The following is a 27090-nucleotide window of genomic DNA, read 5'->3' as shown; positions in this document are numbered from 1 at the left end:
GGAAGGCCTCGCTGTCTGGCCCTCTACACGGGCACTTCCTCTGCTGTGTCTGGCTGCAGTCTGGTTGTCCAGGGCCTGGGTGGGTGCGGGAGGGAGCGATGAGGATACAGGGCAGGAATGGGGATAACAGAGTCAGACCTGCTTCTTCAGCAACGACATGGGTTCTGCTCCAGCGTGTGCAAAACACAGCTCTAAGTGCCCTTATTTTTCCCAGTGGACCTGTTCTCTGAACCAGTTATTGGTTTTGCTGACCAATCTCATGGGTTGTATTAATCTGTGTGCAACTGGTTACCATCCAGGAAGATTCCCCTGACCAAATCTTACCACTGTTTCTGAAGTCGAGGTCTACTCTCTGGGCAAAACTCTGTGCCCCTGAGCCTTGGAGCTGGTGAGGGTGAGGGCTTGGGCAGCTTCCCCTGGAGCCTGGCTCTGCCTCCTAGCTTGTGACCTAGGGCAGATTGCTTGGGCTTTGTGTGACTAAGTTTCCCTCATCTTAAATATTATTATTATTGTTATTATTATAATTTTGGTGGTAAGGACTAGTCACAGGTGAAGAATCCAAATGCTAGAAAGGCTGTGGTGCCAAATACAAACTGTGACCGGTGAGAGACATATTCAGTGACTGCAGTTGCTGGGGTCAGAGCAGGTGTGCAGTGAGAAATCCAGAGGAAAGAGGCAGGTGGTTAGGAAAGGGAGGATCCTGCCATCAGAGAGGCCAGATCCCAGTGAGCCATAAGGAATCACCAGGGTCACGGCACACAAGCTGGGAGCCACCCCAGTCCTCAGGGCAAAGCCCCCTGACCCCTGGGCTTCTCTGCAGGCACTGTCCAGACAGCAAGTGGCCCCAGGGCTTGGGAAGGCCGACTTAGGGGGAAGGGGAGGCTTGTGTCTGATGCCACTCATGGTAGGGGCCTTTGAGCCCTGCTTGCTACTCTGGAAGGAGGAGAGAAGAGAAGTGGAGATGGTGGATCTGACCCTGTGGCTCTCCAAGTCGCTGAGTGGGTGGTGTTTATTGATAGAGTTGTGAATGGGATGGCTCCATCAATTTGATTCTGGAACAACTCATGTGTTCCCCACACAGTACATGCTAAGGCTGTAAAGTAAAATGGGATCCAACCCTGTGTTCAGGATACCTGCAGTCAAGTAGGGGAGACTGAGACCGTGGGGCCGGTGCTGTGGCATAGTAGGTTAAGCCTCCACCCGCGGTGCCAGCATCCCATATGGGCAATGGTTTGAGGCCCGGCTGCTCCTCTTCTGATCCAGCTCTCTGCTGTGACCTGGGAAAGCAGCAGAAGATGGCCCAAGTGCTTGCGCCCCTGCACCTGCATGGGAGACCTGGAAGAAGTTCCTGGCTGCTGGCTTTGGACTGGCTCAGCAGCTGTTGTGACCATCTTGTGTTACCTTAATTAGTGGCAACATGGGAGCAGGTACTTGATATTGAGGCAGCAAATTAGGAAATGGTCAACTCTACAGAGGCATAGCTTCATTTACTAGTAGCAAAATCTGAAAAAGATTTAAAACTTGTGTTTGCCTCCCTGTGTAGGAGATCTTGGCTGTTTGAGTGATGACGGAGCCAGAGATGGAATAAGACTTTGCATTGCAAAACCTTTGTTTTTTAAAGATTTATTTATTTACTTGAAAGTCAGAGTTACACAGAGAGAGGAGAGGGAGAGAGAGAGAGAGAGAGAGAGAGAGAGTGTGTTCCATCTGCATCTGCTGGTGCCCCCTCCAATTGGCTGCAATGGCCGGAGCTGTGCTGATCTGAAGCCAGGAGCCAGGAACTTCCTCTGGGTCTCTAACACGGGTTCAGGGGTCTAAGAACTGGGCCATCTTCTATTGCTTTCCCAGGCCATAGCAGAGAGCTGGATCAGAAGTGGGGCAGCAGGGACTTGAACTGGTGCCCATATGGGATACCGGCACTGCAGGTGGTGGCTTTACCCACTGTGCCACAGCACCATTCCCTCATTTGTTTTTGACATATAAAATCAGAATAATTTCAACAAAAATAAACTCCCACAGTACTTAGTGGCTGTGACTGTCTTACATGCATGTACACCTTGGAATACATTATACTCTATTTATTGTGCAAACTAAAAAGAAAATAAAGTTTCCTGGGGTATTTGTTTAACATACTTGGAACTCAGTTTTGGCATGGCCAGCCCTTGTGTGCTGGGTGAAGTAAATCTGCAGACAGAAACTTTGAATTATATGTCTCTTAACCAAAAATGTTTTTTGGGTTTTGTGTCGTATGTATACACTATTCAAAATTTTTATTTATTTAATTATACAAGTGGATGAGGGAACGATGTCAAAAAAACACAAAAAACCAAAAACAGTTGCTCCAAGCTCCAAGGAAGCTTGGAGGCTGGCTCTGGTGCTATGTTCTCCATGTGCAGGGTCTCATTCTGGGAGCAGGGAGCTTGTGCAGAGAGAGCTGGGGACGGGTGCCTGCTGTCCCGTGGCTGGCAGGGGCAGTGTGGAGGGAACTGGCAGGGAGGGAAGACCGCTGTGAGCTGAGGGGCAGGGCAATCACCAATTCTGAGGAAGAAGCCGCAAGAATCAGTGAAGACAGCACTCATCTGCTTGGCCAACAGTTGGGGCTAAGCCAGCCTGCAACCCCGAGAGAGGGCAATTTCAAGCAAGCTGCTGCCAAAGGCAGAGGCTGGGAGGTTCAACAGGACGTGGGCCAGGGGGAATGCACAGACTGGCAAAGGCAGCCTGTGTGTCCCAGCTCTGCAGAGCTCTCCATCGGGCGACAAGCTTCCAGAGGCAGCAGGGTGACGGCCACAGGTGGTCTGGAGCGTGGAAGTGGGGTGGTGGGGAGGGGGAGAGGGTCAGATGGAAAGCTTAGTCTCAAGGGTCAAGGGATTCGAGTTCGTCTTCTTGCTGCAGACACCAAGGGCCTCACAGGTTTTCTTCTGGGGGCGCCATCTGATCAGGGCTCTGCTTAGACACAAAGGGCCCTGAAATGATGATATCGAAGCTGGAAGCGACGTCAGCCGTCCCCGGCGCTGGCCCTCTCCTTGTGCAGTGAGTGACCTGCCAACATCATCAAACCCTTCATTGAAAGGCAGAAACAAAGCCGAGCGAAACAATGCAAGCCCCAAATCCTTCCTGTCGCTGACCCTGGGTCACCATCCTATTTCTAAGAGACACATCTTAATTACCGGCAACTCAGCTTCTTCATTGTCTCCGTGCTCTGTCGCCCTCTGAAACACCACCCTGGAACCTTTAGGCTGGACGGACTCAAGGCAATGATGTGAGGCCGATGGCTTATTTTTCACTCCTTTGCTATCCCTATGACCATCTGAGTTAAGTAACACTGCTAAGTTATATAAAAAAAAGCGCTTGAACAAATGTTAAGACTGCATTCGAATGGAGCAGGTATATGGTGATTAAGAATCCTGTAGCCCACATCAGAGTACCTGGGTTCAATTCTGGCTTCTGGTACCTGACTCCAGCTTCTTGTCAGTGTAGACCCTGGGAGGCAGTACTCATGACTCATGACTGCCTCCCACATGAGAGACCTAGGTTGAGTTCCCAGTTCTTAGCTTTGGCCTGGCCATTGTGGGCATTTGGTGTATGAACCAGTGAATGAGAGCATTCTCGGTTTTTTTCTTCCCTCTTTTTTTCTTCCCTCTTTTCTTCTCAAATAACTATCTATCTATCTACCTACCTACCTACCTACCTATCTATCTATCCATCCATCCATCCAGCTATACCCACCATCCTCCTATCCACCCATCCACCATCCACCCATCTATCCATCCATCCATCCATCCATCCATCCAGCTATACCCACCATCCATCCATCTACCATCCACCCATCTATCCATCCATCCATCCACCTATCCACACACTCATCCATCCATCCAGCTATACCCACCATCCATCCATCTACCATCCACCCATCTATCCATCCACCCATCCACCTATCCACACACTCATCCATCCATCCAGCTATACCCACCATCCATCCATCTACCATCCACCCATCTATCCATCCACCCATCCACCTATCCACACACTCATCCATCCATCCAGCTATACCCACCATCCTCCTATCCACCCATCCACCATCCACCCATCTATCCATCCATCCATCCATCCAGCTATACCCACCATCCATCCATCTACCATCCACCCATCTATCCATCCACCCATCCACCTATCCACACACTCATCCATCCATCCAGCTATACCCACCATCCTCCTATCCACCCATCCACCATCCACCCTTCTATCCATCCATCCACCCACCCATCCATCCATCCATCCATCCATCCATTAATTCAAGTCGTGACGCTAAGTCCTCTTGTATCGCTGAGCCTACATTGTAATGTGGTGGAGAAAGACCATTCTAGGCAGTGGCTATGAAGAAAATCCTTGCAGGAAGTGACAGGAAGAGTGTAAGGAAGATGGGGCAAAAAGGACAAGAGTCAGGGTTGGGTGGGAAGAGAGATTGGTTCTGGGATGATGATTCGAGTACCACCAGGGGAAATTCTGGGGCAGAACCATCCAGGCCTTGGAGAGTTCAAGGAAGCCAAAGAAGGGCAGAGTGGCTGGAGCTCTGGGAGCCGGGAGAACATGTGGTGTGAGAGAGAGTTGGTTAGGGTCTTCATGCCATCTGCAAATGCAAGGGTTAAGGGGGCTTGTGGTACCTGGGGTCTTTGTGTCTCATAGAGCAGGTGACACATGGGTTACATCTTTTATTAAGAATTTACTTCTTGGAGGGAGGGAGGGAGGGAGAGAGAGAGAATGAGGATGAACACACTCCCATCCACTGGTTCACTCCTCACAGCAGCTGGACCTGGAACTGGGAGCCAAAGCTGGGGTCCAGGGACTCAGTCCCAGTTCTCACAGAGGCGGTAGGAACCCATCGACACTGCTGGAATCAGGAGCCGGAGCTGAGAATGGAACCCAGGCACTCCGAGGTAGGAAGCAGGTGCCCCGACAAGTGTGTTAGCCCTACCCCCAATGCCCACCTTAGAGGGCTGGTTGTGAAGGAAGAAGGTTGTACTTGGGCCAGGTGAGGTTATCATGGGTTACGGGTCACGCGAGGCTCAGGTTGGGGGCAAGGAAGGGTGAGAACAGAAGCGACTCGAGTTGTCCCTTAATCATCTTGGCAGCACTTGCTGGGTGTCTTCTCTTATATATCCCTCATGATTCCCATGTAAGCTGGGCACTTCTTATCCATGAACGTGTCAAAGGAGCGTCAGTGGTCAAGGATCACTTTGGGGGCTTGCTGTCGAGAGGCGGTGTCTGGTGGAGGTACGGTCGCCCTCTGCATCTGCAGGTTCAGCATCCGTGGATTCAACCAGCTGGTGACCCGAAATCTGCAGGAAAATGTTGCACCTGCAGGGAACACGGATAGTCTTGTGTCCTTGTCATGATTCTCTAATGATCAGCAGAACAACCACTTATCGTAGCAGTTACAGGATTCAACGTCGTTTAGGGGTGAAAGTGTGTTGGAGGCTGTGCTAGGTCATGGGCAAATGCTGCACCGTTTTACGTAAGGAGTTGGAGCACCGTGGATGTTGGCATCTGCAGGCGCTCCTGGAAGCCTTGCCCTGAGAATATCAAGGATGAGCACACATCTGTGTAAAGCTCTGGAGCTACTAGAAATGGCACTCAGTCAACAAGGAAAGGATGAATGAAATAGGGCGAGATGTGGATTTATAAGTAAATCCTCAATGGATGGCATTGAACTTGAGGAAGTAAGTGAATGTCTACTTGTGGGCACTGAGACGGGGTTGCTGAACTGATGGTTAAATGCACTCTACTTTGCAATAAGGGCTTCCTATGGTCATGTGGTGGCCGTGTGTCTTTTTTGGGTCAGCAAGTCTTTGATCTCCATTCCTGGGTTTATACAGAGTCCATTTCCCAGGGAAGAAGTGACAGAGCTTGTCACACAGATGTGGGGTCGCAGGACCCAGAACCTGAGAGCAAGATGCACCTACTTGATTCTAATTTGAGAGGCACAGGGAGCACACTCCCCCTCCATCAGTTGGTTCACTCTGCAGTGCCTGCAATGGCCAGGGCTGGGCTGGGCACGGAGCTGGGAACTCAGTCCAGATCTGTAGGAGCTGGAGCCAGGAATTGAACCAGATACCCAGATTCGTGGGCTGTGAACCTCTTAGCCAGCTAGCGAGGCCAGGTGCCTGGCCCTGCCTGATCTGTTGACAAACGAGGACACACAGAATCAGTTGTGGTCGATCGTGGAGATGGATGAGAGAACTGGAGGTGGTGGCCGGAGGCTGCAGGCTGCAGGTTCCAGGGTGGTGTGCAGGATTTCAGTCTGGTGGTGCCGGCTCCTGTCTGAGCCCCAGAGCAGTTCCTGTAGCGTCTTCCACTTCCCTCATTTTGACTTCATTTAGTTTGTTTTCGTAACGAGCCTCCCGGTTCATTTTAAAAGTCTCCTGTGTTCCGTGGAGTTGAACGTGACTTTCCCTTATAATCTGTTTGTCTCTGCGGTGTCTGTGGTTATTGGCCTTTTCTCATTGCTGGTGCTGTTTATATTTCATCCCTTCTCTTGAGCTTGGCCTGACTTAAAGAGGGTTTTCTGTGTGTGTGTGTGTGTGTGTGTGTTTTAAACAACCAACTGTTTGTTTTACTTCTCCGTTATGTCATTTCCTTCTTTATTAAAAAACTGGTTTACGATTTTTCCTATTAATTTTGTTTTGTGTGGTTATTTATTTATTTATATTTTTGCTATCTCCACGTGTCAAGGGCACGTCAATTAGTGCATTAGTTTTACATCTAGAAAAACAATTCATCCTATAGGTTTTCTTCCCTGTACTGCTTTGACCGAACACCCCAGGTTTCTGGATGGGGCTTCCTAGTTGGAATTCGGCTTCAGCTTGTTAACTCCATGTAGCACCAGATCTATGGGAACAGCCAAGTGCTCAGATCTTCTTTTGTGATTAACTTCTTCTTCTTCTTTTTTTTTTTTTTTTTTTTTTGACAGGCAGAGTGGACAGTGAGAGAGAGAGAGACAGAGAGAAAGGTCTTCCTTTGCTGTTGGTTCACCCTCCAATAGCCGCTGCGGCCAGTGCACCACGCTGATCCGATGGCAGGAGCCAGGTACTTATCCTGGTCTCCCATGGGGTGCAGGGCCCAAGCACTTGGGCCATCCTCCACTGCACTCCCAGGCCACAGCAGAGAGCTGGCCTGGAAGAGGGGCAACCGGGACAGAATCTGGTGCTCCAACCGGGACTAGAACCTGGTGTGCCGGCGCTGCAAGGCGGAGGATTAGCCTAGTGAGCCGTGGCGCCGGCCGGTGATTAACTTCTAGTTTCATTATATTCTGAGAAAGTAGGGTGAAGCGTTTCAATTCTAAAATACACACTGAGATATTTTTTTCCTGACCCGAGCATCAATTTTTGAGTGCTCTAAAGATCTATCATGGAATTTATACTCACTGTTGGGATGCAGGAATGCTCTCACATGTGACGCAACCACACTGCCATATGTGTATCCAAGGGTACTTAAAAAATTCATGGCAAATGGAATTAAAAGATAAGTTTATTTTGGCGCAAACATTTATCCATATATTTAAAGATGTATTTATTTATTTATTTATTATGAAAGTCATGGTTACTGAGAGAGAGAGAGAGAAACAGAGAGAGAGAGAGAAAGAGAGAGAGACAGAGAGAGACAGAGAGAGAGACACAGAGAGAGAGAGACAGAGAGACAGAGAGAGAGAAAGACAGAGAGAGACAGACAGAGAGAGAGAGAGAGTCTTCCATCCGCTGGTTCACTCCCCAGGTGGCTGGTGCTGGACCATGCCAAAGCCAGGAGCCAGGAGCTTCATCTGGGTCTCACGTGGGTGGCAGGGGCTCAAACACTTGGGCCATCTTCCTCGTCTTTTCTCAGGCAGAGAGCTGGATTGGAAGTGGGACAGCTGGGACACCATCCAGTGCCCATATGGGATGCTGGCATCGCAGGGAGTGAGTGGTGTTACTTGATATGCTACAATGCCGGCCTCTAAAATATATTTTCATAAGGTATTCTTGGAGCTTCTGGGTGTGATGTTATGTATTGGGTGTTTGCAGAATGTTCGTTTGGTGTATTCAGAGCTGAGAACTATGCTAAACACTAGAAACACAATTGTAAATAATAAAGAAAAATCCCACCAGCGTCCAAACTTCATGCTTCAGACATTCCAGTCATGGGAACAAAGAATAATCAAGCAGGTAAATACCCACTAATTTAAAAGAATTCTGATCTATCATCTATCTATCTATCTATCTACCTACCTACCTACCTACCTTCATCTCTAATCTATCAATCTACCTATCGAGTTGTCATATCTATTTCTATCATCTATCATTCATCAATCTATTTACCTATCATCTCTGAATCTGCCATTCCATCATCTATCTGTATCTATTTACATATCAATCATCAATCAATCAATCAATCAATCTCCTGTTTTTCTTTTTCTGGAGAACACTAATATGGATATCAATATTTTTATGTAATTTTAATACAGTTTTGTTATTAAACAAAATAATCTTGGACTTCCCATCCCCATCTATATGCTTCTGTCATGTAATTTAATCTATTCTCACTTATAATAATTTTTGATAAATTTGGTCTCATTCATGACATTTTCCTAGATGTTTTTTATGAATCATTCTTTAGTTTTCAACATTGCTTTGCCTTTCTGCTGGGTTTTGTATTGGGGCATGTTTTTGTTATTTAAAAGATATTTCTTTAAAAGGCAGAATGACAGACAGAGGGAGAAACATGGAGAAAGTATGCGTGGCGGGGTGGGGGGGTTCTCCGTCTACTTTGTTGACTCTCCAAATGGCTGAAATGACCCAGGCGAGGCCAGGCTGAAGCCAGGATCCTGGAACTTCATTTGGGTCACCAAAGTGTTTGGGGGCATCCTCAGGTGCCTTGAGCCAAGGAGAAAGCCAGTCAAGGTCAAGGTGAGTGCAGTTGGCATCCACTGCATCCTATTCTATTTCAGGTGCAACAAGCATTCTAGCAGTTTATTAATAGAGTTTTTTTTAATGACTCAGAGTGAATTCTGGCCCGCCATGAGAGCCTGCTCTGTGGGAGAGCCTAGCATAGCCTGCCTTTCTGGATTGCTGGTCACACAATTGGACCATTCACCCTGTTCCGGGCACTCCTGTACTTACTTCCTCCTCTCAGGATTAAACAATCCATTTCTCAGGGCTTTGGTTTTATGTGCCGTTGATCTACGATTCCATTTCTCTAACTTCTTTCCCACAGTCAATAGCTTTTTACTACCTGTGACCAAAAACAGCCAACAGCCGGCCAAGGCAGAGTTAATTTATTTAGAACAAAGAAACCCATCTATGATGTGACTGGGGGGACAAGTGTTCAACCTGCTTGCTTAGGAAGGCTGTGTGGCCCGGGCAGCTGTTGGACGTTCTGTTCGCTTTTCAGCGAGTTGTTTTTGCCTTCTGTTTCTTATTACACTGTGGATCTCTTTACTACACTGACAATTAAGGAGCCACATTTCTTCTGCTGGAGTCCACGTGTCTGAAGGCCATAGGTGGGCACGTGCACAAATGCCCGTGGAAAATGGCTTTTTCTGGAATATCAGGTTTGGTCCTCAGAGGCCGGAGCACTCCATGTGGTGAACCACGCGTTTGAATTCGGCTGTGTTTAATTAAGGTAATTTTCCTACTTAGCTCCAGATGTGGAGATGAGATTCAATTTTTATTGTGTCTCAAGGAAGATGTCCCTCCAAGCACGTGTGTCACCGGAATGGAATGCAGCCACAGATCCGCATGGGACGAGGCTCTGTCTCCTGCAGGAGATGAGTTCTCCTCGCCTTCTTCCACTCCTGAATTTTTCCTTTGTTGGATGTGGTTTGTAAGGTGAAGGAGGGTCCTTATATAGCTGGCGGAGGGCAGGTGGTGCGCAGAGAGAAGGTGGTGGAGAGAAAAGATTCCTGGTGGTGTGTTCTTGCCTCATACAGCATCTGTGAACAAAGGTTTTGATTACCCAGGAAGGTAAAGGCCAAGGATCCACACTCCTCCCCAGCTCTTTTACAAAGTCGTTAAATGTTAAGGGGGTGGCCTACATCTCCTTGCAAGTCTGTGACAGTTAACTTGATTGGTCAACTTGACCGCCCGAGCGAAGGGATACCCAGATAGCAGGTCAAACGTGACTTTCCAGGTGTGTCTGGAAGGATGTTTCTGGAAGAGACTAGAATCTGAATCCACGGACTGAGTGTGAAACATCCACGTTCACCAATGCAAGTGGGCCTCGTCCAGTCCACGGATATGGCGGAGGAACGGTGAGTTTGCTCCCTCTCCCTCTTTGTGCACCATTGACTCCACCTCCCTCCCACTGAGGGCCTCAGCACCTTTGACTCTTGGGCCTGCAGGTGTGGACTGGGTCACCCCACTGGCTTTCCTGGGCCTCTGCTGGCAGATGGCGGACAGTGGGGCTTCTCGGCCTGCAGGATCCCGAGTCCCTCTGTAAATCTCTCTGCGTCTCATTGCTTTTGTGTCTCTGCAGGATGCTGACTCATTCACAGGTCCCCAAGAGGCGCTGAAAACAGCAACGTCATCACCAAGTCACATTGAAAGAGACCTGATAGCCACGTCACACGCATCTGAATCCCTTCTACAGCGTCCTTGTCAGAGGCGGCCCTACCCCGGGCTTGAATACGTCCAGGGCAAGGCAGTGCGTCCTGCCCAAAGGCAGGCTCATTTCACTGCTGGAGGAATCAAGCTGTGGAATCATCCCGCTCACGTTCTCTTGACAAATTTCTTTCTCTGTGTCTTTCTGCCTTTAGTCCTGCTTCACTTTCTTAGAGCAACCCAAAATGAGCAGAAGGATTCCTTCGTAAGGCCACCCAGTGCCCCCCGGGCTGCAGCATCCACACAGACGCACACCCTTGACCCCGGGAAGACTGCAGTTGAGTGGAGCCTGGGAGAAAACCACAGACAGACCCCCACGGTTAAGGTCACATCTGCTTCTGCTATTTTTTAGTGGCTGGTAGAGCACTGGCCCAAAGGAGGAACCCTAGATGTCTTTGGAAACCCGAGTAGGCACAATAGCTACGACTGATGTCCTGTGGTTATTCTTCTGTCCCCACGTCAAATCTGGGTCTCTGTTTTTCTCCAGCGAAAGCCTGCACCACCTGCCAGGGTGACCCCAGCTCCAGCTCCAGCTCCCTGCCCTCCCACCTGCCGTGGCTCCCAAGTCTTGCAAGGATTCCAGCTGCACCCTGGTGGCGTGTCTGGGCGTTGTCTGCTGAGGCCTCCATGCTCTGTGACCGCATTCCCAGTCTAGATGGAGATCCCAGGAGCCTCTGAACGTTGAACACTTGCGCGTGCATCTCACCACCATGGAGTTGGTGTGCTCTGGGTGCACACTGCACACGGCTAGGGGGACCAGGAAGTGGGCTCTGGGGTGACACAGATAGGCAAGCAACTGCAGGGCGACTGTGCTAAGTAACAGAGGGTGGTGCCTGCCGGCCCTGGATTTGAAAGGAAGAGAAATGTGTAGTGTTGGCATGTTGTACAAGGTGGTCCTTGATGTGCAGGAGAAGGGGTAGTAGTTAAGACAGCTGGAAACCTCGTTAGTGTATCACTGCCCACTCAACTTCCCACTGGTGGCAGCTGCCAGGGAAGCTGGGGGCTACCAGGGCATCCAGACTATGGAGGAAGAATTGGTTGGGGCCGGTGCCGCGGCTCACTAGGCTAATCCTCCGCCTAGCGGCGCCGGCACACCAGGTTCTAGTCCCGGTCGGGGCGCCGGATTCTGTCCCTGTTGCCCCTCTTCCAGGCCAGCTCTCTGCTGTGGCCAGGGAGTGCAGTGGAGGATGGCCCAAGTGCTTGGGCCCTGCACCCCATGGGAGACCAGGAGAAGCACCTGGCTCCTGGCTCCTGCCATCGGATCAGCGTGGTGCGCCGGCCGCAGCGCGCCGGCCGCGGCGGCCATTGGAGGGTGAACCAACGGCAAAGGAAGACCTTTCTCTCTGTCTCTCTCTCTCACTGTCCACTCTGCCTGTCAAAAAAAAAAATTGGTTGGGTGCAATGCGTTTTCTTTTGAGGGTTTGCAGCTGGAGGTGCCACCAGCCTTTTGTGCTCTGCAGGGATCCCCGCCCCATCCAGCCTGATGAAGCATTCAGACTGGGGTGCGAGGCCAAGCACCACAGACATCCAGCTCCTAAGGGTGTGGCTCAGAGCAAGCCTGTCCATCGTGGTTCCAATCAGCTACAGTTGGCTCTGGGAGTCCTGGATTCTTTCTGAGCTGGTGCAGAGTCTGCATATGATTTCCTTGAGGTTATCCTCACTGGCTCATCTGATAAAGTCTGACACCCACTGGATCGCTGAGCCAGCCCACAAGCACATGGAGGTGCCTGGGGTGACATCTGTAGGCCACAGGGCCGTGGCCTTGGAAAGGGCCACAGGTTCCACCGTGCTGTTCGTGGTTCTCACAGAGCAGCTTGGAGAAGGCGTGACACCCTTCTGTTACTACTGCTATGAGTGAGGTTGGCAATATCCCATGCCTGATAAGCAATTTAGGACAATCGTAACAAAGGGGAGGGCTTGTTCAGACCTTCTGGGAGGTGTCATTCATTCAGACATTCCTTGTTGGCTACTAGGAAGCCAGCTGTGAGCTGGGGGGTGGGGAAGAGCCCCCAAGGCCCAGGTGGTCTGGATCCCTGCTCTGTGACCCAGTAGGATTGAGCACAACCAACACATACATTGACTATAGTTAGACCTATAAGGCCATCAGTTGGGTTATAGATGTCTTGGTTTGCTGTTTTGTGTTGCTGTAATACAGTGCCTGATACCAGATGTTATAAACAGCACAGGATTCTTTCTTTTTTTTTTCCAAATAAAGATTTATTTATTTGAAAGGCAGAATTATGGAGAGAGAGGGAGAGACACAGAGATAGAAATAGATAGATAGATAGATAGATAGGATATCTTCTATCTGCTGGTTCACTCCCCAAATGGCCATAAAGGCCAGGGCTGGGTCAGGCTGAAGCCAGGAACCAGGAGCTTCATTGGGGTCTCCTGCTTGAGTTTTAGGGGCTCAAGCACTTGGGCCATCTTCCGCTGCTTTCCCAGGTGCATTAACAGGAAGCTGGATTAGAGAGGTATAACCAGGACACACACCGGTACCCGTGTGGGATGCCAGCATAGCAGAGTGTGGTTTAATCCAGGGCCACAATAGCGACCCCTACGGGTTATTTCTTGCAGTCCTGGAGGCTGGGAGGTCCCAGGTGGTGGTGGGACCTGCATCTGGTGAGGGCTTCCTGCTATGTATCCCATGGGAGAAACAGGACAGGACAGTGGGCATTAGAGAGAGCAAGAGGGGAACGGATCCAAATTCTTCCTTTAGCAGGAACCCAGTGCGGTGATCTTGACATTCATGTTCAAGAGTGTGGAGCCCTCCTGGCTTTTAACACCTCTTAACACCCCTCAACCTTGTTGCACTGGGGAGGAAGCTTCCTACGTGTGTGCACTGGAGAGACATTCAGACCCTAGCGATGAAGAAGCAATGAAGGCCGGCGCCGCGGCTCACTAGGCTAATCCTCAGTCTGCGGCGCCAGCACACCGGGTTCTAGTTCCGGTCAGGGCGCCGGATTCTGTCCCGGTTGTCCCTCTTCCAGGCCAGCTCTCTGCTGTGGCCAGGGAGTGCAGTGGAGGATGGCCCAGGTGCTTGGGCCCTGCACCCACATGGGAGACCAGGATAAGTACCTGACTCCTGCCATCGGATCAGCGCGGTGCGCCAGCCGCGGTGGCCATTGGAGGGTGAACCAACAGCAAAGGAAGACCTTTCTCTCTGTCTCTCTCTCTCACTGTCCACTCTGCTTGTCAAAAAAAAAAAAAAAAAAAAAAAAAGAGGCAATGAGATAGCCCATGGAGACCAGATTACAGGGAAGGGAAAGCAGAGCTTGAGATCACAAAAGCAGGGGAGGGTGGTGACGGGCTGGACCTGATCCTGGACTCCGGGGAAAAGTGCTTGAGGGGAGAAGGGGGAGAGATGAACAACAGGGTTTAGACCTGCTTCTGTGAGTGTTTTCCTGTCGTTTAAGGAGTCCGGAAGGCACTCTTGGTTGGGCAACACTTAGGATGACCAGGGTGAACCGACAAAAACACAGGATGCCCAGCCAAATTAGAAGCTGACAAACACCTTTCTCCAGTATGTCCTGTAGAAAAACAGATTTCAAATTCTCCATAGGGGAAGCAAAAGGAAAAGTAGATGGAAGAAGAAGCCACACACCCCATCGCTAGTTAGAGGGACGCGACTCCAGGTTGGTTGATGTCCCCTCAGTTTTGCACAGAGTCCAGTCTTTCCCTTTGACCAGTGATGGCCCCCATCCCAAGGTGCAGATAGGTGGTCAGGTTGGGGAGAGCATGGATGACTGAGCCTGGTCCTTTCTCTGTCGAGGATCCACCGTGGAAGTGGACAGTGGTGGCTCAAGCCGTTATTCTGGTGCCAACATATCCAGGGTCTGGCTTGTCATAGTTGAGCTGCACCCCAACTGGAGTGTGTGGAGAAACCACTGAGCAATCCTTTGATATATCCAAGGCAGACCAGACAGGGTCAGAATGCTTCAGCATGTTGGGAAGGTGTTACCTTCATTCCTGGCCCCTAGTAACTCCTTTTTTTTTTTTTTTTTTTTTTTTTTTTTAAATTTCTCAAACCATGTAGTGTTCTGTGTGTTAGCTTCTCTCACCAGAGTATACTGTAGATGACTTCAGATCAGGCAACAAATTTGAGGCGTAACCATGAATATCCAAATGGTTGCCCGGATCACAAGCTGACTTACGTCAATCATAACAGCAGCAAATGTCTGTGATTGTAATGATTCACATCAAGACCAGGGGGCTGGGCTGCACAGGGCCCGGCCCCTGCAGCCTGGGCAGACACGTGCAGAGTAGCCTGACGCTGTGTGTAGCAACCCAACCTACAGTCTCGTTACACACAACAGGCCATCATAATGAAATGCAGTTATTTTTTGTTTTATGGGATATTTTCCCTCAATGATAAAGCTTTGCGTATGGTCCCTTCCCCTTCTGTGTAGCAATCCCTTCCAAAGCAAACATTCTGAGGTTGGAAGAATGAGACCTGCCTGGGTCTGAGAAAGTTAAAACTGTAAGGTATACTAAGCTGATCTTCTGTATATTAAGATAATCGAAAATGAATCTTGATGTGAATGGAAGGGGAGAGGGAGTGGGAAAGGGGAGGGTTGTGGGTGGGAGGGACGGTATGGGGGGGGAAGCCATTGTAACCCATGAGTCGTACTTTGGAAATTTATATTCATTAAATAAAAGATAAAAAAAAAAAAAAAAAAAAAAAAAAAAAAAAAAACAAAAAAAAACTGTTGCTGGAGCGTCATAGCCTTATAATGTAGAGCAGGCAGGCTGCGCGCTCCGACTGATTTAATCATGAAATACCATTTCCTGGCTCTGCAGGCAAACGGTTCCACTTGGCCACGAGAGCTTTCTGGACAAAAACTCTATGCATATGCAGAACGGTATATTAGTAATTTTGAATTATTTCAAAAGGAAAGCAGAGTGGGGCCTTTGGAAGGCAAACGTGAAGGGGTGATCGTTTCAATTCTTTGCGGATGATTCTGATGGGAAGTGTTAAGGCAGCTGTGACAGGAAGTGAAACACGGCTATCGGTTTGAAGGGAGATAACGAGGCCGCGCTGTTTGTGTCTTGTTTTGAACACAGTTGCCGACCAGTGTCTGCCTTACAATCATCTAGTTGGTTCTGCAAAGCAGACTCTGATCCCACTCCATTTCTTGGCCTGGTTTACCTTATTCTGCTTCAGACAGACAGCTGTTTGCTTAAGCTTTATGCATACAATGGTGCTCGGTGAACAAGCAGAGGTTTAAACATGAGATATTCCCATATTAAAGGAGTTTAACTCCCCAGTTTCCATAAAGCAGAAGGCATAGTAGGGCTGTGAATGTAGTAGCTAAGAATTTATTGCTCACTTTTTGTCTTAAAGATTTACTGTGTTTATTTGAAAGAAAGATTGACAGAGAGCGAGTGAGAACTTCTACCTGCCAGTTCAGTCCCCAAATGGCCAGACCAGAGCCAGGAGACGGAACTCCATCCAGATTGCCCACATGGGTGGTAGGGACCCAGAATACCAACTTTCAGATACAAAGACTCATAATTTTTCCACTAGTGAGAATAGTTCTAAAAAATGAGCGCATGACTTGAAAACCTGAAAGCACTTCAGCCTTGTATTAGGCGTCTTGGAGGGCGACCCCAGGTGAGCAAACAGTTAAGGGCTGGGAAGCTCCAGTGACTCCTGCACGTGGCCTGGTTCATTCTCTCTGTGCCAAACTGACAACGCACGCTGAGCACTCAGAACTGCAGCCAAGAGTTCATGGTCAAGGTCTTCCCTCCGCTGTCACTCTCTGTTTCTCCTCTAGTCTTTTTATTCCTATGCCAGATTCTCCAAGTCTAACGAAAGGAGGGCTGTGTAGGGGCGGAAGTGTCTGTTCTATCACGAAAGTCAGCATCGGCGTTTCCTGTCATGGTGACCGGTCAGTGCCTCACGTTCTGGAGATGCGGCAGCATTCCAATCAGGTTTTAACTTGTGGAAAACCAATGTGTTTCTGGGGCTGGTGTTTGTGACACAAAAGGGTTCAGCCGACAGATGAGTGCCGGTTTGAGTCCCGGCTGCTCTGCTTCCAGTCCAGTTACCTGCTAATGCACCTGGGAGGGCTGCAGATGATGGCCCAAGTCCTTGGACCCCTGCAACCCATGTGGTCTGAGCCATTTAGGGAGCCAACTAGCAGATGGAAGATCTCTTTTCTCCCTCTCTCTCTCTCTGTCTCTCTCTCACCCACTCCTCTTCATGTAACTCTGCCTTTCAAATAAAATAAATCGTAAAAAAATGCATTCATTCAAATTCTCCCTTGTAGTCAGCCTGTCACTGTGCTCATGTTATTGACATGTACCACACATGTGGCATTTGCTTTATCAGAGTGGCTGAGCAACCTGGGGTTCTGGGCATGGACCTGCCTCTTCTGTGTCCAGGAGTGGTAGGACTTCTGGCCGTGGCTCTCGTGGAGGCATGGGACTGCCCCTGGCCTTTTACTGTCCCCAAACAGCCCTGTTGCTGCAGAATGGGACACCAGGGCAGCTCAGCTCCACGTAGACTCACTCTCCTGGGGGAAATGTACATGGAAGTAAATCGTGGGCCACATGCCCTCACCTAGTGGGTTGTCAAGGCTGGCGAGTTTCCCTGCTAGTGGCTAACCCGTGAGGTCCATCCTGTAGAAGATAGATGGAGAAAATCATCAACCTTCTACAAAATCCCAAGAATGCACCTTTACACCCTGGGTCCTACAAGGGCACACTTTCTACTGCAGACTAGAGCTCAAAGTTGACCAACAAGTGCAACAGGTTCGAGTGTGCTCATTGGACAGATTAAGATTTTGGGTCTTAAAGAGATGATATGTTAGAAGCATTGCTTTTATTGTTTTAATCTCATGCACTAAATTATATCCAGTTGCTTTTTAGTAGGTAGCTTATATTCCTACACATTTGCAAGAACAAACACTTCATGTGCTAGGCAGTCCCATTTTCCAGTTGCTATAGACTGAAGCCCAAACTTGTATCCCATAGGACAAAAAGGAAGATGGATTCCAGCCTTCTGGCTCCAAGGCCATGGCTCAGGATCCTGAGTGGTGCACTAACAATTTTCTCTGAGCACCTGAGTGGACTTTGCCTGCACTCACTGCTGCAGACTAGGCATCCTCTTAATTAGTTTTACTTATTATTATTATTTATTTGAAAGTCAGAGCTACAGAATGAGAGGGAGAGAGATACAGAAAAAGAGAGATCTTCCATCTGCTGGTTCCTTCCCCAAATGACAGCAATGGCCAGGGCTGGGCCAAGCCAAAGCCGGGAGCCAGGAGCTTCACCCAGGCCTCTCACATAGGTGTCAGGGGCCCAAGCACCTGGGTCACCTTCAGCTGCTTTTCCTAGGCTGTTAGCAGGAAGCTGGGTGAGCAGCCGGGATGTGAACCAGCACCTGTATGGGTTGCCGGTGTTGCAGCTGACAATTCTGCTGCATAAAGACAGGAAATAGAGGCCAATGTAGAAGCCACCAGCGGCCTAGTGACAGAACAGCCTCTGTGAGCTGTCATGCACGGACGCTATCTGTTCTCTAATGCATTAATCCTCTCAGTGTCGTGCACGCCTTTAGAACATACCCTGGCCTTGTGACAAGGCATTCTGCACTCTTGTTTTCCCCTTAAGCCTCCTGCTCAGCCTCAGACCTTTCTTCCCTTTTGTTCCAGAACTTTCTTCTGCTATATTTTGCCTACTTCAGGAGAATATTAATATTCTGTTGCTCTTATGTTATAGATAGAGATGCATGTGATATTTTTAGCTTCATGACAATGTTAAACTTTTCCCTGACATGTGCCTTATACAACTTCCCCTGTTCGTTACATGTGTTTAGATATTGCAGTAGTACTTTACGGAGTGCATCTCTTCTTCCATTTTATGCGGGTTTATCTCTTAGTCATTTCCTTTTTGGCTTCCGTAGCATATTCCTGGGGAGCCTCGCAACTGTGGTGAAAACTCGTGGTTTTTCTGAGTTGGTAGCATTTCAAAAAATATTAACATTTTAGCTGGCGTCGCGGCTCACTAGGTTAATCCTCTGCCTTGCGGCGCCGGCACACCGGGTTCTAGTCCCGGTTGGGGCGCCAGATTCTGTCCCGGTTGCCCCTCTTCCAGGCCAGCTCTCTGCTGTGGCCAGGGAGTGCAGTGGAGGATGGCCCAAGTGCTTGGGCCCTGCACCCCATGGGAGACCAGGAGAAGTACCTGGCTCCTGCCATCAGATCAGCGCGGTGCGCCGGCCGCGGCGGCCATTGGAGGGTGAACCAACGGCAAAGGAAGACCTTTCTCTCTGTCTCTCTCTCACTGTCCACTCTGTCAAAAAATAAAAAATAAATAAAAAAAATTAAAAAATATTAATATTTTAAAAATTGTGTTTTACCATGAACTTGAACATTTTTGTATTTTCTTTCTTTATTAGAAAGGCAGAGAGAGAGAGAGAGAGAGAGAGAGAGAGAATCTCCCATTCTCTGGTTCACTCCCCCCACCTACAATAGCTGAGGCTGAAGCCAGGAGCCTGGAGCTCTATCTGTCTCCTACGTGGGTGGCAGGGACACAAGCACTTGAGCCGTCACTTGCTGCCTTCCAGAGTGAGCACTGGCCAGAAACTTTGCATGCGGAATGTGGGTGTCCCACCTCGCCCAAGCCTGACCCCTGAGTTGCTAACTTTACCTCCATAAAGGAAGAACTTGATCATTTCCACATCCAGCTATGATCTTGCCTTTGGGCTTGGAGAGTCTATTCTCAGGCACCATTATGTCTTTTAACATTTTACCCTTATTATGATGAATATTAAACATGTACAGAACTAGAACAAGCAACATAATGAAACTCACTCATCTCTTGGCCTCCGTAATAATCAACATTTTATTTTACCTATTCTTTGCTCTTTGTTGTTGCTGATTTTTTTTTTTACTTAGAGTAGTTTGAAGCAAATTCTAGATGGCATATCATTTTTTTTTTTTTGACAGGCAGAGTGGACAGTGAGAGAGAGAGACAGAGAGAAAGGTCTTCCTTTGCCGTTGGTTCACCCTCCAATGGCCGCCGCGGCCGGCGGGCTGCAGCCGGTGCACCGCGCTGATCCGAAGGCAGGAGCCAGGTGCTTCTCCTGGTCTCCCATGGGGTGCAGGGCCCAAGCACTTGGGCCATCCTCCACTGCACTCCTGGGCCACAGCAGAGAGCTGGCCTGGAAGAGGGGCAACCGGGACAGAATCCGGCGCCCCGACTGGGACTAGAACCTGGTGTGCCGGCGCTGTAAGGCGGAGGATTAGCCTAGTGAGCCGCGATGCCGGCCCGAAATTGTTCTTTAAACACCACAACCACTGCACCGCATTCACCGTGCACACTTGATTTGATCACCGTGGTTTCCCCAGTAGGCGTGCACAGAAAAACTGCAAAGCAAAACAGCTTCTGCACGTGCTTTGTTGGATTCAGGAAACAGACAAGACCCCCACATGGCTCTTGGGTGGTGTCTCTCTCCGACCACTTTCAGTCTTTTGTAGCTCTTTCTTCCTTCCTCTGGCATTTAGTTATTGAAGAAACTGGGGCGTGGGTCCTTGTCCTGTGGGCTGTGTTATGCTTTAGCTTCTTAACCTTCTCATTGAAGAAGTGTCTGTCTGTCTTTCTTTTTAATCTCCCACACTTCCTGTAAGCTGGTTCTCTGCCAGGCTTCATGAAACTCAGGTTGTTTTCTTTCCAGCAGGAAAACTTTAGAGGAAAGCTGTGTCCTTCCCGATGTGTCAACACAAGGGAAGCCATACTGTCTGGTCATCTCACGTTTAATGCTGTCTACACTGATGGGTGAGTTTGGGAGTTGTAGCTGTCGGCATCACCAGCCTTTTGCATTTTCATGGTGGGTGGGAGGGTTGGGAGCGCCGGTTAGAGTCTGGACTCTCCAGGTTAGTTATGGGTCCTGCTTGCCCGCTGCTCTGTGTGACTCAGCCGTGTGTGTGTGCGTGTGTGTTTGGGGGTGCTGCACTGCTGGGGGAGCTCCGTGTGCAGAGCCTTGGCACCGCGGGAAGGAGAGGTAGCTGTGATCCGCTGGCGTGGTTGCAGCAGATGGAATTTGTTGGGCTGACCTTAGCGGTTCTCCTCCGTCAGAAATCCTGCTCTCAAGGATCCGACAGCTCCCACGGCTGGGCCATGGGTGGATTAAGAGGAAACCTGTGGGCGGCCGCGCTTGCTGTCCGGTTGTAATAGCTCAATAGAGATGATGGTTCTGCAGGCTTCGGGTCCTGCGGGCAGAGCTGAGAGGTCTGTAAATCCACAGTCGCCTTTCCAGTCCTGGCCTTTGCAGTCCTGGTTTGCCAGGGGTGTCACTGAGATGAAGATAGATGGTAACGACTGCGTTTTGGTAATTCACTTTGCTGAAGTCAGTGCTCAGCCGTGTTCCAGGCGGGGCCCCATCTGGTTCCAATCAGGGGGAGGGGAGCGCCGTGTCTGTGTCGACGCGGGGAGAGCGGAGCGGAGCAATTAGCCAGCAATAAGGGGGAAGGGGATGGCGTGGACCACCAGCTGGGCCGGTTCTAGTCCAAGTTGGCCGGGAAACCCAGCCGCCGCAGCGGCTTCCCTTCTGCGAACAGCCAATGTAGTGAGCCCCTACTAGGTGCCAGGCACTGCTCGAGGTGTGTGGGGCAGGTCAGCAGCAAGTCCAAGCTCCGAGCTGGGGCTCAGTCCAACTGGCAGGTGGGCAGCAGCGGGGCGGCTGACGAGGAATGGAGAGAATCCTCGAACTACGGAGGAGGCAGAGAGGGGAAGAGCAGCTGAGGGGGCTTCTTGGACCCTGGAAGGCTGTGGCTTGCAGTTTTGGGTGGGATAGTCGGGGAGGGTGGTCCTGGCTGACACGATCCGGCAAGACAAGGTTGGTTTCTTTAGACCCCGCCTGCTCGTCACGGCCTTGCTCTGCGTTGTCGAGTTCTGCATCCGTGGATTCGACCAACTGCGGGTGGGAAACACATGCGAGCAACTTGCATCGGCACTGAACACGTGCAGGTGTTTTCATGCTAGGATTCCCTACACAGCACAGCACAGCTACGCACAGCGTTTGTGTGGTCAGGTATTCTGCGTCACCCAGAGACGGATGGAAGCAAGTGTGCAGGCCGTACGTACGTACGTGCTATGCATGGTGCATTTGTGGATTTTAGAATCTGAAGGGGCTTCCAGGATCCGATTCTCCATGGATACCGAGGAGTGGCCATAATGGCTGAGCTCGGAAGGCCCACTGCCGCCAACATCCCTGTCCCTATGTCACCTGTTCCTCTGCTGCCTGTCTTGGAGGGACCCAGGTCTGGCCCTGCTGCTCCGCCATGATCATATTGCACTTCAGAGAAGCCTCAGCTCGGGCGTTCGGGGCATCCACACGGCGTCACCACCACCACCACCATCGTCCTGTGGCTCCTGAAGGCCCCACGTGGGAGAGTCGTGTGCGAGCCACACGTGAGCGTGGTGGAGGAGCTCTCCCTCGCCTGGCCCGGCGGGTGGGGCCGGCCCGGGCTTTTGTTTGCTGCAGGAAGGCGGCTGTGAGCGGGCCTCGGTGTAACCTGGCTCTCCCTCTCTGTCGAGGGAGATTTTCACCCGATGAATCACGCCTCCCATGCTTGCTGGAGCCAGAGATCTTTGGCTCCCAGGCTGTTTACTGCAGCATGGACTTTGTCCTGTAAGTGTTCTTAGGAAATGACAAGGGACAGAAAATTGTCATTGTTTTTGCTTACAAAAAAAAAAAAAAAAAAAAAAAAAAACCTGGAGGCCTGGGACGGAGCCAGTGCTGGGTGGAAGGGTGTTCCCACCCACTGGACTTTTGGGGGTCGTGCAGGGCAGGCTGGGGCTGGCCGCTGTGTCAGTGTGCTGTTGGTGCAGGTGAGGCCTGGCTGCCTAAGCAGTGGGCGGAACGATTTCACCTGCCCCAGGTTCTGGGCGGTTCTGATTACTGCCCAGCCTGGGGATAGCACCATGTGCTCTTGGTCACAGGCGTGGTCCTGGGACTCAGAACTGGCATCGAGTAGGGTCAAGACTCGGCATCTGTGCCTTTGTCTTTCCCCTTGGAATCCTGGCTCGCTCTGAGTCACGCTGTTGATGCACTATGCTTCTTATTTTTTTTAAAGATTATTTATCTGAAAGGCAGAATTACAGAGAAAAGGAGAGAGATATCTTCCATCTTCTGGTTTCCTCTCCAAATGGCTGCAGCCAGGAGCCAGGAAGCTTTATCTGGGTCTCCCACATGGGTGCAGGGGCCCAAGCACTTGGGCCATCTTCTGCTGCTTTCCCTGGTGCATTAGTAGGGAGCTGGATCAGAAGTGGAGCAGCCGGGACTCGAACCAGTGCCCACATGGGATGTTGGCGTTGCAGGGGGCCAGCTTAATCTGCTGCACCACAGCGCCGGCCCTGGACTTTGCTTATTTCAGCACACCCTGTGAATCGCTGAGACAGGAACACCTGTAATGAGTGATGCTGCCTGGAACCCATGGCCGCTTCGCTAAGTGACTTGGATTCAGAGCCTGCCCAGTCAGAGGGACGGCGAGGATCACTCACTGCACCTTGCCCAGCTCCCAGGTGCAGAGGGAGGTGGGCAAGTGGAGTAGGTTTCCCAGGCAGAGGCCTCGGGCCCAGGGCACTCCTCACCTGTCCCTGCCCTCCCCAACAGGGTCAGCTGGAGCCTTGCCTGTCCACTCTCGCCCCTGCGACTTGTCCATTTCAGGGGTCAGCTGGTGTACAAGGTGACATTGGTATGTGTCACTGTCCGTTGGGCTCGCATGAGCAGGGCTGTGTCTGGTGGACCTCGTTCTCTCTCTCTCTCTCTCCCTCTCTCTCTCTCTCGGCCAACTTCCTCCTGCCACTTCTGGCCTGGGGGTGGGAGAGACTCTGCCTCCCTGGTCAGTGTGATGGGCTTAGGGAGGTGGGACTGTGGGGCTTGTGTGTGGGTGCTGATGGCCTGGGTGTGCTCCCGTTCTGCATGTAGCAGCCATGTGTGAGACATGTGACTCGGCTTCGCTTCCTTTTCGGACCTTGGATGTGGCGCCTTTGGCCTCTCCTTCCCCTTTGTCACGTTGGAAGAACTCGCCAAGACCTCACGGAGCAGCTGCGGAGTTTGTCTGCCGCTCTCACACAAAGGCTGGTCCCGAGCAGCCCCCTGGAGCCCTGGGAGACCTGGCAGTGTCTCAGGGCGCAGAGGCCTCCAGGGCACCTGCGGCACCAGAGGAGGAGATGGGTGATGCCGTGGGGAAGCGAGGAGACCCAGAGGCATGCAGGTGTGCCCTGGCGGAGGCCAGGGTGTGTGCCACTGCCGCAGTGGCGGGCTGAAAGAGAAAGTGCCATTTGGCGCCGTGGTCACCGCGTCTCTTGGAAGTGAGTGGTGCACGGGTTTGGGACCTGTCTCTGCTTCTAGCCCAGCTTCCCACCAAAGCACACCCTGTGCGGCTGCAGGTGGAGGCTCTAGTGCTTGGGTGGGAGACCTGAACCCTGAACCTGGCCCCTACAAGCATCACTGTGGGGATCTGGGGTGTGGATCATCAAATGGAAGCTCTCCAGTCTCTGTCTGTCTCTCTGTTTCAGATAAAATGAAAAGAAATAAAAATTGATAAAAAAGGAAAAAAAAAACCTTTCCTATGACCTGGAGCACCCTTTAATCCCCAGTGGCCTATCTGCAGAGCTGGTTGAGTTCACTACCTTGAGAGATGGAAAATGTGTGTCTACTGGTGTCCACGCTGGGTGACTGCTACGATGTATCCATCGGCCATGTCTATTTTTTTTTTGTATTCAAATCTTCTTTATTGAAAAGCACTATTGGAAATGTCCAGTAATCAGATGAGACAGTTTTGGATACCTAATAAACAGCATGGGTACTACAGTGTGTAATTCGGAAGGAAGTGCTTAGCCCATCGGGGGAGATACACACACCCACATCACAGTGCCTAAGTTCCGTTCCCGACGCTGGCTCCTGACCCCAGCTTCCCGCCAAAGCCGACCTTGACCCCAGTAACCAGGCTCTTACAACCCACATGGGAGACCTGTCGGAGTCCCTGCTCCTGGCTTTGGCCTTGGCCCAGCCCCAGCTGTCTGTGGGCATTTGGAGACAGGACCAGTGAGTGAGAATGCTCTCTCTCTTTCCTATCTGCCTTATCTCTCTGTCAAATAAATAAAGTTTTTAAAAAATATACTATTATATTTACTGAGTTCTTGAATTTTGCTGGGACTGTAGACAGCATACAAAAACACATGAGGTGAGGGATATGTTAATTAGCATCATTATAGTCATCATCTGACACTGTATATGGACAGTCCAGCGAAGCCTCAGGCACTACACCTGCTACACAATGTTGATTTGCCAATTATACTTCAGTAAAGCTTGGGACACACACACTACAGGGCAAAAGGAGACAATGGCACAGCCCCCCGGGCCCCACCTTGAGCCCCTCCGCGGCTCCCGCATCCTCAGATGCTCACACCTGCTGCTTCCCCTCTGAGCCCCTCACCCGTCTCCGGCTCTTCCCTTTGTCTGCTCCGTGGGGAGGAACCTTGCCATCTAAACCCAGGGCACTGGCAGGAGCCTCATCCTCTGACTCCCGTGTCCCCTGCATACCCTGGATCCCACAGAGCCTCCATCTTCTCCCTCCTGCCAGGCAGCCGCTCCTGTCCATCACGTGTCCCTGTCCCCGTCTCTCCTGACAACTCTGCCACCTGCCTCCTCCTCCTGGGCTCTCCCCTCCCATCCCCCTCATCCACCCCGTGCCTTCTATGCACTTCCTCTGGGGGACCCCGTGAGCCCCCTGCCCTCACTCCTCCCAAGCACCATGTCTGTGAGCCGCCCTGGCCACCAACATCTCTGCAGGGCGTTCCAGTAGCGTCTGAAACCAGCATCGTGAACAGCAGTGCTCACCACGGGGTTCCTGGCTCTCCAGCCCTGGCGGGGCACAGCAGCACCTGCCCCTCCTTCTCACCTGGCCCTCCGTGGGCTGTGCCTTCCCCTCAGCAGGGCCCATTTGACCAGCAAGTCCAGCGGTTCCCCCTCTGTCTCTGTGCAGTTATGCCCGACTCAGCGATCGATGGTCCTCCACTGCCCAATCCCTGCGGCCACTGCTGCCTGTGTGGTGCCTCCGCGTTCCTGGCCAGATCAGCCGGAGCACTGCCCAGCTAAGGGAAATCCTGGCTCTGTTTCCTTCCCTCCCTCGCCAAGGGAGTGCAGCCGTGGGGTTCACGCAGCAGAATCCGCAGCTTCAGGCTCATCTCCCAGTCCAGCCGCAGGAATGGTCTCTCTCCCCGGAGCTGGTCCCTGCTTGCTCCTCCCTGCCTCAGGAGTGCGCACAGGTCTGCAGCCAGTAAACCGTGACGTCCCAGCAGGCTGTCTCCTGGGGTGTTCCTTCCTCCCATGCATACCCTCATTCAGGACTGTGTAGAGACGGGGAGCTCCTGTGTGTGTGCAGCTTGCCCTGCTGTTGCGATCTCCTTCTAGAATGTTCTAGAAGGCCGGTGACCTTCCAGAAGCTACATGTAGATGGCACCTTGGTCTCAACAAGGGTTTTGAGCTTCAAGTCACCGCTTGTTACCATGTCCCTCCTGTTAGAGTATGGCCTGTGGCGACAGTGTCCCCTCTGTCACCCCGAGCACCCTCTGTCACCCCGAGCACCCTCTGTCCCAGCTGATACTGGAGTTCTCAGATGCTCACGCCTTCATCCATAGTGGCTCCCGCCAGGGCGCAGAGGTGGTCTCCGTGCCTCTCTGCCGCAGCTCCTGTTACTGGCAGTCCTCGCTCTGTCTGGCCAGTGTTGCCTTTTGCTTCTTCTCTTGTTGAATTTGAGAGAGAGAGAGAGAGAGAGAGAGAGAGAGAGATTGCAGTCTGCTGTTCACTCATTCATTTCCCAACTGGCCGCCAAGGCAGGCAGGGAGGGGCTGGGTCAGGCTAAAGCGGAGAGCCAGGAACTCAACTCATGTCTCCCGCATGGGTGGCAGAGGCCCCATCGCTGGTGCCATCATTGCTCACAGCAGGAAGAAGCTGGAGTCAGAAGCAGAGCTGTGGTGCCCGCGCTGTGGTGTAGCAGGTAAAGCCTCTGCCTGCAGTGCCAGCATCCCATACGGGTGCCGGTTCGAGTCCTGGCTGCTCCACTTCCGATCCAGCTCTCTGCTGTGGTCTGGGAAAGCAGTGGAAGATGGCCCAAGTCCTTGGGCCCCTGCACCTGCATGGGAGACCTGGAAGAAGCTCCTGGCTCCTGGCTTCGGATCAGCACAGCTCCTACCATGTGGCCAACTGGGGAGTGAACCAGTGGATGGAAGACCCCTCTCTCTCTCTGCCTCTCCTTCTCTCTCTGTGTAACTCTGACATTCAAATAAATAAATAAATAATTTTTTTTTAAAAAGAAGAGCAGTGAGCCCAGATACTTCTCATGTGGGATGCAGGCATCCTAACTCCTGGTGTCATTTCTCAACGCCGCATCTCGCCCCTGCCCTGCCTGAAAATCAGGAGTTCAACACCTTCCATTTTTTCCCCCTTCCTTTT

At 51.1% G+C, this 27090-nt stretch overlaps 1 long non-coding RNA gene across 9 annotated transcripts in view; it reads left to right on the top strand.

The window, feature by feature from the left end:
- Positions 1-26859, top strand: part of LOC103345535 (uncharacterized) — an 82633-nt gene extending 55774 nt beyond the window's left edge. The window contains exons 1-8 of one of the 9 annotated variants that reach the window (XR_011382628.1): positions 4780-4934; positions 7876-7949; positions 8055-20405; positions 21480-22260; positions 23006-23153; positions 23245-23326; positions 23560-23945; positions 24153-26859. This is a non-coding gene — a long non-coding RNA (uncharacterized lncRNA). Of the gene's footprint in view, positions 1-4779; positions 4935-7875; positions 7950-8054; positions 20406-21479; positions 22261-23005; positions 23154-23244; positions 23327-23559; positions 23946-24152 lie in introns of those variants that run through there. The other 8 variants (XR_011382625.1, XR_011382623.1, XR_007915969.2 and 5 more) reach the window with 8 other exon arrangements.
- Positions 26860-27090: the final 231 nt, after the last annotated feature.

This window comes from Oryctolagus cuniculus, chromosome 15, assembly GCF_964237555.1.
Source record: "Oryctolagus cuniculus chromosome 15, mOryCun1.1, whole genome shotgun sequence".
Classification (NCBI taxonomy): Eukaryota; Metazoa; Chordata; class Mammalia; order Lagomorpha; family Leporidae; genus Oryctolagus; species Oryctolagus cuniculus.
This window is presented reverse-complemented; position numbering and strand designations above follow the sequence as displayed.